We start from the raw sequence: 11,767 nt of genomic DNA on the forward strand, positions 1-11,767 counted from the left end.
CCATTTGCAGAGTGAAGAGAAATGATGCAAACTCAAACCGATCAAAGTGGGTCAGGGAAGTACACACACACACACACACGCAAAACCTAAAAATGTTTCTCACTGTATGATACAATGGAGCAGCAAAGCTTTAGACCCTTTCACAGCACTTAATAACTTTACTGTCATACACATTTTGTCTACTTAAGGCATCACAGGAAATGCGTGAGTGCAAATTAATGAATGCAATGGTTGAAAAATTGTCCAGTCAGCATGAGTGTAAACCCAAGGGGACACTTCAGCAGATCAAATAAACACTGGTATTTCCGTTGACCTTAATTCAACCTGCTGGCCTCCGATCAACGGTTTTTGTGCAAGCTACAGAAGACAAATCAAAATGAACATGTCCTGGATTGATGAAATCAGGATGTACTGCCTCAAGAGTTAGACATTTTGGTGAAACATTTTCCGCTTTTCACTCTGGGGCAGCAGGAAGTGTGAGTGGCTCTGAGTAGCAGGTCACACAGACGAGACCTTTTCTACGTGGAGAGGAAGGATCTTGGCTCGAGGGGGAGACAGGATTGGCGTCACTGGCTTGGATCTCTCCTTCACGAAGTCAGACAGCTGAGTGAAGACTTGTGGCAGCCCTGTCACTGGACAGGGTGACTCACTCACTCATAAGTGGAGAGGTTAATAATAGTCATACATTAGAGCCACAGAAGTGAAATCACACAGCTTTAGCAGCTTAAGCCTTCCAAATGGCTCAGCTGCAAAGCAAAAATGCATTTCACCGCCTTTTCTATCTCTCATTCATGTGACAGTTTATAGGTTTATATGGCAATTCATGTAATGGCTCATGCCATAATGTGAATGTCTTCAAGCTAAATTGCTCACTGTTATTGACATATTATTGTAATATGCAGCGCACTATGTATATTCTAAAGCGACAGGCACATTAAGACATCAAGCATGACATGTCAAAACTGTCAGGGAAATGGAAGAAAATTGTAGCAAATACAACATCACTGGTGGCTTGATTTTCTTTCTGCTTAGTCTGACAGCTGATATTGACTTCCATGTGTAGAAAATATTTCCTGGCACCGCTACACCTGCATGAAACCGCCTACAGCGTGACAGGGAAAACCAGGCAGTTTTATTAAAATTCCCCAACACTTGACATTTTGGAGACGCAAGGCAAAGACACTAACATTATACTGCTTTAGCTGGTGATGAGTCAGGCACAACTTTCCAGTACTTCGAGGGGAGTCCAACACAGTTAGGAAAGTGGATTCAGTAACATAAGCTCAGTAAGCTCAAGGACTTTCAAATATATACTAATCAGCCTCATATATATTCCTGAGTAGCTACAGATCAGTGATAGGCTCTCCGAATGGTATTCATGAAGCTTGTATCTGTAAAAGCATAATAAAAAAAACATGAATGTATTGCCTCATAAAAATAGCAGTTGTTGGTTTAAAAAAATCTACAATCTGGTTATCTGAATGATCTTTTCCCTGTAAATATAATGCAACATTGAGGCTGTTGTCATTGATGAACTAGTTAGTTCATGAACTCTTAGCAGTACATTAGCACATCCAAGTTCATAGTAAAGGTAAGTATCCCACAGACTTGAGCTATTGACAGTGTTTCAATATATTTATCAACCACATCTTGAGAGTAAAGCTCCATGATTGGCAAGAAACATGTTCTCTGGTGATGTGGCTTGTTGGGTGTGTTTAAAACAGCTTTGGCTGAAGATCTTTAATAGTTAAAGACTACAAGTAAATATGTGGTTTAGTGGTTGTCACTCTCACCTCAGAGCACTGACAACAGTTTTTTGTTGTGGAGTTTGATTGTTCTCCCCATTTTTATGTAGGCTTCCTCACAAAGTCCAAAGAAAAGCAGCTCAGGTAAATTAGAGTTTACAAAGATGTGAGCTTGAATGTGGTTGATTATAATGTACAATCTATTGCTGCAAATGTGATCCAACTTTCTATATATAATGATGGTGATATTTGCACAAAACCGAATAAAAAATAGAATGTAAAAAGTAAGAGCAAAATAATAACAGGTTAAAAACAAAAGATAGGAATCATACAGTAATAACAGATGTGCAGTCAGAGCCAAAAAGCCAAGAAGCTTATCATGAGGCTCCTCTTGAGCAAGGCGGGCTTACCAGTCATCCACCAAAGTGTATGATGATTTCCTCCCAGACCATCAGGGGGCCAAAAGGCTTGAAGGGTCACGATATGGCAAAGAGTTTGTAGTAATTTGGTAAACGGTTGTATTGTTTGAAATTCTATATGCACCACTAAAGCACAATATGAAGTGAAATGATGGAGACCTTAAGGCAACACTTACAATAGTACATTATTACCTCATCTTGAGGCCATGTCTCATAAAGGGGCTTGAGTCAAAAATATAGTTTTAAAACCTTTATAATTTCAGTGTATATCGTGCTTATTCATAAAGAAATTTATTCTTAATCAAATGAACGTAAACCAGAACTGACATTACATGCATATGCAACATGCAAGCAACACTGCCACCATTTGCAGTCCGCGTGACAGCAGTGCTCACAAATTGCTTTTGTGAAATGGTCCCTTGGATTGCATCATATTGTCATGCATTATTTTGTCCATGTAGGGGGGGGGGGGTGGATGAGATAACAGCAGGAGGTGGAGACTGATATAAGGGCGTGTTATTAAAGGGGATGTAACATAACAAATATAGGCTTCAAAAATGACCTGAGCTGAAGTAGCAGACACAGATTCAACCATAAAATGAGAATTATATCCTTCACAGGGGTAATATTTATTGAAAGGCCTCCTTTTATTATGTCCACCCCCTGTATAATGCATACTGTGGCACATGACATGAATATAATCGCTGTAAGGTATGTATATAAGATCCTTTGTGTCATTCTTGTATCAATGTACAATGTAAACACAGAAGTTGTTTGCCATAGAATCTTTTCAGACAACTTGTAAGAACACATGAATGGCAATGTGGATGAAAGTAACTCAAACATGAAATCCTCAGAGTGTGTGTGTGTGTGACTGTGCAGGCAGCTATTATGTCTAACAGCGTTTTGGTCACACTGGAGGGTCATTCACATTGTGGAAGGTCACTTAAAACTGGTCTTGTTCTGTGATTCAGAGGCTGTATGTTGTTGCCATGAAATGACGAGAGTACACTGTCCTTGTCTGGCCTTTGCATGAGAACATAGGAACACACACACACACACACACAGACATGCACACAAACATACATGCTCACACACATACACAAATACATCCACATCACTGCGATTCGTGCAACATTCAAGCTGCTGCCATGGAAACCTGTCTCCATCCCCCCTGAGGGTATATTGTACAGGACGGCAAACATAAACACAAACACACAGGATATACACACACAATGAAGTGCACATAAGGGACCCCATGCTCTAATCTCCTGGGAGAGAACACTCAGCTCGGTTTATGAGCGACTCTGTGCCAAAAGGTACGTTCCACGCCTGCTTAGAAAGGAAAATTATGGCAAGGAGTCATGATTCACTTTCCTTTTGCTATACCATGCATCACCATGTAGTCACAGAACTCTATCATAGCATGATTATGGTTGGCTTACCGCCACTTCCATCATCTAAAGTGAATTACCGCTTCATTATGCTGTATTCATTTTATATGCAACAGCGTTTCTTCCATGTTTTTTTCTTGACGGGGCGGAACAGCCTCTGAAACTGCATTTAAACCATGCAACGTTAAAACTGAAATCCATACAAATGAAATCCATTTGGGCGAGACAGCATCTTCTGCATTTTTCAATTTAAGAGGAATAACCACTGTGCAATTATTTTCATGCTATTATTGTGCAGAACAATCAGACAAGTCGAGTCCCACACGACATGTGCAAGCAGCAGACTCCGAGGTGGGGACACAGCAGTGAAGAAGACGTTGATGAAGTGCTGGCGAGGACATACACTCGCTACTGCACTTCATTACTTTAGCTCAACTTCCTGCCTGTAGTGCTGCTCGGTCTCATGTGGCAAGCCTAGTCTCTCTGTTTGTACCTACCAGACACTTGCAGGTGCAAATACATACACACACATGCACGCACACACACACACACACACACACACACACACACACACACATACACACACACATACACACACACACACACACAAGGCTCCTTTGAAATCCCACTTCTGTGCAATCACTCATTATACTGTGGGTGTCAAACAACCTCTTGTTGAAGACAGTGGGGATAACTGCTGCATGACAATCAGTTCAAACAAACAAGGCTCTCTCCCTGTTTACCCTAGACATTGCCTTTAAGAAAAATCTAAATAGGCAGAAGCCTCCTATTGTGCTGTGAAATCTGGAAGGGGTAGTTGTCGTTGTAGAATGAGAATCTAGGCCACGCTAGATTGAGGGCAGCAGATATCAGATAAGTGCATGCATCATTTAGTTTAAAAAAATATAAATGGTTACATGATGAGTCGCAAAGGGGATGCCTGCTTTCTGTAATTCTTGTGTGGGCTGTTTGCTGCACTGCTTTGAAATTCACATGTATTCACATATTGGGGATGTGCAGCTATTAAGATAATAATTGACTGTCGACTCAAAAGGCATGAGCTTCAGGCGAAATAGCCTCAAGCCTGACAGAGACAAACAAGGAGCTGGATAGAGGGAAAATGAAAAAAGGGAGGAGTGAAGGACCTGCGATTACTGTCACAGTAAGCAACATTCGCAGCATTAGCTGTGACAGTAATGATCTGTTTCTACCATATCTGGCTAACAGAGGCTGGCATGTCAAACAAACCATGCCTGTGGCAATCAGTGCTGGGCATGAGTCAATGTATTTAGCATACCATTACAGCTCAGATGACTGCAGTCTACCACCACAGCATTTGTCTGAAGAAGTCTGTGCACAGGAATGCCCATGCTGGGTTTTTTTGTCTTATTCTTTCTCTATTTTTTGAAAATGATGGCTTACATAGAAATAGATAATGAGAGGGGTTCTCGGTGCTCAAAAAGCTCTGGAAAGCTTTCTGATGAAGCCTCAGATAATCATTACCAAAACCTTTCATATTGTCTGCCAGTAAGGTCCTGTAACTCATTTTAAGTCTGATTTTAGATAAATTTGTAATGTGGTACATCGTAAAGAGAGAGTGAGGGTGTAGGTGGGTGGATCATTATGGGTAGCAGACCTTTTAGATATCATCTCAGTGATTGTATCTTTGATGGTTTTCCTCCTCAGAGTAGGACAGCCCCTTCAGCAGCACACCTCTGCAAGCCGAGAACAGATCAGGAGATAAGGTTGAAGATGAGAACAGCCCAGCTGCTAGTTTCTCAGTGTCGCACCTTTCTGCTGACTTGAAGGTGCCGCGCTTTAATGCTGACCTCACAGGTGTGTTTATGTGTGTGTGTGTGTGTGTGTGTTGGCAAGTAAAAGCAAAAGAGAAACCTACTTTACCTACTTGCATTCCTACCAGATCCTTTGTTTTTCAAGGTCATCATCTAATGTCTTCATAATGGGTCATCAGGATGTTGTATTAACGATACAAACAGGAAAGGTGATGCGGTCAGAATGCAAAAAACCCCCTTGTGGATTATTCACCCACAGATTCACACAGATGCATTTCCATTTTCATTTGATTTCATTTTCTCTCAAATCTAATTACTCTTTCCTCCCTCTACTTTCACACACACACATGCTCAAATGCAACACACAAACACACAGATGCACATAACATAAGGGTGATGTAATTATTGCAGCCTTGGAAAATTCTACCCATTTCCTGCTGAGAAATGACCTGCAAATGAGAACCGCTGTTGTAACATAATTAAAAACAATCACTAAAAATGCAGGATGTATACATATATATATATATATATTCATCTCCATTATAATGTTATTAAGTATATTATATGAAACAAGACTAGATCAAATCCTTGTATATAGCTGGACCGTGTATGCTCAATGTGCGTAATTGTGGCCTATATGTTACAGGGAAAGTTAGTGGTAGTGTCTATAATGTGAATTCTTGGATATTAAATGTTCATCTGCAATTTTCTGTAGTGGTCCCAGTAATGTTTGTGGTTAAAGTGTACTGAAGTAGCTTATCATATGACGTGGTTAAGCAACGTTTGAAAAAAAAAAAAAGGGTATAAATGCAGTTGCAAGGACAGTACTTTCCACTCATATCTTGGGATGTTTGATTTGAAAGAGAACTTATTTTAATCTTAATTATAACTATTCTAATTACCTGTTAACTCCCCCTGCTTTCATCTGTTTCTATCTGCGGATGCCTGTAAATATATGGTTTCATCCATGAAACTTCAACACTGGGCCAGCTGACCAATGGTGTAACTTCATCACTCAGTGAGTCAGTCAGTCAGTCAGTGACAGACATTCAGGGTTATAGTTCTGGTCCCTGATCCATGGCCGGTCCGGCCAAAAACACTGGAAACTGTGCAGTTTGGCCAACAATTCTTCCTAACTGGATATAGTCATATGATTGCTTTTACAAAGTTCCTACGTGTGTGTGTGCGTGTGTATGTGTGTATAGGAAACAAGACATTTGCTTCACAGTGCTCTCCATCAGACTAAACAGATGTTGTAGTCACATTCCGCCCTGACCGCTGACATCACCATTAACTATGTTGACAATCCCGTTTTCTCTGAATTAATTCAGCTGTGATGAGCCACATTTGGAAAATACATCCGCTATTGCTAAAGGAAATGTGATTTTAAAGATTTATTAGGCAGATTTAGACTATTTTCCTTTGATCATTTACAGTGACAAAGAATGTTAATAATGATAACAGTGACTCTGACAACTACACTGCTACTGCAACAGATGAAATTTATAGTGATCATGATACTGATGATGGTGATTAGAGCAATGATAAGCTCAACATTTAAAACTATGTTGCTTCAAAAGTCAAAAAAGGCTGCAGACATGAACAAGCACTTTAGTATCTAATATTATTCTCTGAAACTTATCCTACTGTGGTGCAATTCTGTATCAGATATGGCACAGCCACAGCACATATTATCTGCCTGTCAGAGATGTTCCTGCGTAAATTACTTTGGGGATGCAGTTTGGATATGGTGTATTATTACTCTGAAATGTGCCATGAGTGCCAGCGGGCCACTACATTATATGAAATCTAACAGATGGCTTTCTACAACCTGTGCAATATGTTGAGGTGACCTCTCTGACTTCAGATGTAATAACTGCCGAAGAAATGAAGGAGCAAACCGAAAAGCAATCTCCTCAGACAGTGATAACATCACACTTTGGAGGCACTGAAAACAAAGGGATTGAACTGAAAGAAAATATCAAATATTATACAACAATGGATGGCAGATGTCTGTGTAATAAGTCTTTCACTTTATATCGATTTCAACTGATCAAAGTATGAGATATGACACGTGGTGTAGTATTGCTGCGAGGCCCTGACACTCTCAACCTCTCCTCCCAGAAATTTTTCATGATTTGTGAGAAATGTTGCCAGACTGATGACATGTCGAAGGTAGCAGCAGAAAGAGCAGCCAGTGAGTCAACATGCAAAACAACAATATGCATATAACACATGCAAATAACACATTAATATCCTGCATGCTTCCAGGTCCATTATCAATGTCCAATGACTAACTAATAGCATCCATTATGTTCCAGTAACGTGGTCAAATGTTCATTTAAATACATAAGGTGCTGCTTTCAAACTTTACAATAAAGTATACAAAATACAGAGTAGATATGACGGAAAAAGTGATTAGGAACAACCTGATAAGTAATAAAGTGCTGACAAATACCTGAATAACTCTGAATCATGGAGTATATTTTACTTCAAGATATACTGTTAATTGTTCCATGCAGCAGCTGATTCACAGTTAATCAGTGACTCATGAAGAAAGCGCTCAGTATGTTGATTCACAGATATCTATGAACTAATCACTACATAATGGTTCATTAACATAGTATCTGAAAGTTTGTTCTGAACTAACTCATCATTATCTACATTATATTCAGTCCTTGTGTTCAGTTTTAGCCATTCATCAATAATCAGGTCATTTCTGATTTGTTCCTCACACATTGTACATGTACATTATTGTAAAGCAAACTTGCATATTATCCACCATTCACTGATTTTTGTGACTTTTCAAACATCAAAAATATTACAGTCTATTACAGCTATTACAGTGTTGATTGTTGGATAGCTGGAATGAGAAATACTTGTTGTAAAAAATAATATTTTTGCTCTGTCCAGCCTTTACATTTTATAGATAATGTAATCCTGCTTTGACTTATTGGGAAAGATCTTTTTACACACTTGTTTCCTGGCTCTCCTGCACAGGTTTTTAATATATACTGTATATATACAGTATATGTGTGTATATGTAATGTATGTCTATTTGTGTATATGTGAATGTATCTGTGTATTTATCGTATCCTTTATACTGCTGCATCTTTAAATGTGCAAAAGAAAACCACAATCAGCCTGGTCCATTCAATTACATGCACAAGCTTTTGGTGTTTTCTTTTCTTTTTTTCTATGTGTGTATCACTTGTTTTCCCATTCCAGCATCTAGCAAAGCCCTTTAGCCAGGTGAGCAGTGAACAATTCAATCCTTCGAAATGTGCAAACAAATTTTGAAAAATGTTTCAAACGAGCACAGTAAGCACATTATTGTGCTTCAATATAGATGAAGCAGCTTTCATACGAGAACCCATCAGCTAATCTGTAATTTGTGCTGCGTTGCATTTTGACAGCAGCGTTTTTCCAAAACTGTGATGGAACCTTCCCGCAGAAGAAGACTAGCTCCGCTCCATTGTGGAAAAACTAACAGGCCCACTCTAAGCCAGCCCCCAGCCCTGTCTCTCTGTTACAATGAATCTGACTCAGGCTTCCAGAGGAATGAATGGCTGTTGCTTGCTCGCTGCTCCTCTCTCACATGGCCCACTGCCAGAGCTCTAATTTAAGCTCCAGGCCTTCTGCTGGGAGAGGGGGAGTATAGAAGAAGCCTAGCCCAGGCAGAAGTGCAGCGGGTGGGGGAGAGTGCTGGGCCCTGCTCCCTAGAGTGGAATTGATGGCTGTTAAGCTCATCAATGGGGATGAGTCATCTGAGGCAGTCAGCCGCTTCATTCCTGGTCTGCCTGCCTGAAGTGGAGGAGGGTTGAAATGCTCACTGTTATTACCTGGTCTCTCTGGTGGATCATGTTGTGTAGAAAGCACAAAATAATTAGCAACTTCCACCATGTGCTACTCTTGAGACTGAATTCTTGTAGTGCTTGTACTGCTTGGGACTTTGAGTTGCAACACAATCATGTAGTGATATTCTTGTGATAATCTCTTGATTGTTTGCATAGTCACCAGAGCCAAGACCTGTGTGTTTATTGAAGTGCATACTCATGCAGGCCATATGTGTATTCAAAATCTGTAAAGCAACAATTTCCATATCCGTCTAATTCTCAAAGGTCAGAAGCTTTTAGACAGCCAGCAGTAGGCTGATGGCGGTTGGCTGAACATGCATTTGATTCCATTTGGGCTGGTTTCAGTTTCAGAGCCTCCCACCTTCCTGTCTCATAATCACTCCTACAGATTTTCGAATCAATTCGAGCCACAGCTTAGACTGAGATGACTTCTGATCAACAACTGGCAATCGCCATGCCTAAAAATTTTTCACTGTGGTCTCAGAAGGATGTTTACTGTCCACACAATATTCTATGATTGCTCAGAATGACTGAGAATGGCCATAAAGTGAACTCAACGACACTGTTTTGGTCCAAAATTTTCATTCCTTAAACATATTCCAACAGCTCTTTTCTCGTCATCATGAGCTGCAATATATCTGGGTGGTGACTGGTCTATAAATGCTATCTTTAAATTCTGCGGCAAGCATGTTACCATGACTGTTAGCTGGCTGCCAAAGTGTCGTGTGATAGCATCAAATCGAAGCGCAACACAGCTAGGAAGCAGGAGCACAATGTACAATGCCTTATCACATTCATTTTCATGTCGGCATCCTGCTTATCAAGCCACTGCAACCACAAACACATCTCAGTGCTGCTTGTCATTATGTCCTTCTGCACATCCCCTCAACTCTACGTGTTTGTGTGTGTGTGTGTGTGCATGTGCCTGCGTGCACATGCACAATCTTGTTGGTGCAACAGGAATGTTAAAAGCCCTCATTATCTCTATGGAAAATGCGTGATTGCTGACCAGAGTCGTGTTGACATGTCAACCCAATTATGTGCTATCAGAATGTATTGAAGCTCTGGGATTAAACTATGCTGTTAAGTAAGAGTTACTGTACGATGCAGGCAAGTTTCGAGACGTGAAAGGTGCGGATGAGACGAGAAGAAGATGTGTACGACAGTAATAAGAGAGAAATAAAAATCCCCCTCTATGTTGCTATTTGCGGCATCCTTGACTGCCTACACCCTTGATCTGTAAGAGAAGCTGCCCACCAACCACGTGTTTGGGCTGAAGTCTACACATAAGAGTACAGGTTCTCTTCTCTTCTCTTCTCTTCTCTTCTCTTCTCTTCTCTTCTCTTCTCTTCTCTTCTCTTCTCTTATTGCAACAGAAGTACCTCAGCAGCACAGAAAACAATGTCTACAGTTTCCACTGCTCTCATAAAAGGGGTTTCCTCTCATGCATGATCTTAATGTATATGTGCACACACACTGGGAACACATATACATACCAGACGGGTGACAAATTAAAGGAAAAACCAACATAAAGTTTCTTAGTAAGGTGCCAGAACAGCTTCAATGCACATTGGCACTGATTCCACAAGTCTCTAAAACTCTACTGCAGGGATGAAATCTCCCATTTCATCAGTCCAAATCTCCCATAGGTGTTCAACTGGGTTGAGATCTGGTGACTGTGAAGGCCATACCACATGATTCACATCATTTTCATACTCATCAAAGCACTCAGTGACCCCTCGTGCCCTATGGATGGGGGCATTGTCATCCTGGAAGAGACCACTCCCATCAGGATAGAAATGTTTCATCGTAGGATAAAGTTGATCACTCAGAACAACTTTGTATTGATTTGCAGTGACCCTTCCCTCTAAGGGGACACGTAGATCCAAACCATGCCAGCAAAATGCCCCCCACAGCATAACAGAGCTACCGCATCCCCTCACTGTCGGGGTCAAGCATTCAGGCCTGTACCGTTCTCTTGGTGTATGCCACACAATGCACTCACCCATTTGTTGAGAATATCACTTTTTCTCCACATCTCTATAGAGCAGTGTCTATGGTTTTTGCACCACTGAACTCTCAAATGTGCATTCATCTTTGTAATGAGGGGTTTATGCACTGCAACCCTACTATAATATCCCTCTCTATGTAATTGTCAACGGACTGTTGTTGCTGACACAGTCTGATCACGTCCTGCGTTGACATTCTCGGTCACCTGAGAAAGTTTTTCTTTTCATCTCACACTAATGCACGAGCAACACGGTTATCAAATGTGTGCTTTCAACCACAGTTTCCTATTTACTGATGTCTCTCCTATAGATCTAAATGCGGACGTCACTTTAGTCACTGTTTCTATTGCAACACCAGCCAGTTGAGCAGTCTTTGTTACTGAGGCTCCTGCCATCCGTGCCCCAACAATGAAGCCCCTTTCAGTCACTTAGATCTTGTCCTCTTACCATCTTGATACAATATCAGAATCAACTGGGCTTGCTCAGCATTTTTCATACATCCCACAGAGCATGATGTGCACCTGTGTGGAAACATCTGCATATGTTATGT

This window comes from Thunnus thynnus, chromosome 18 (genome assembly GCF_963924715.1).
Source record: "Thunnus thynnus chromosome 18, fThuThy2.1, whole genome shotgun sequence".
NCBI lineage: Eukaryota > Metazoa > Chordata > Actinopteri > Scombriformes > Scombridae > Thunnus > Thunnus thynnus.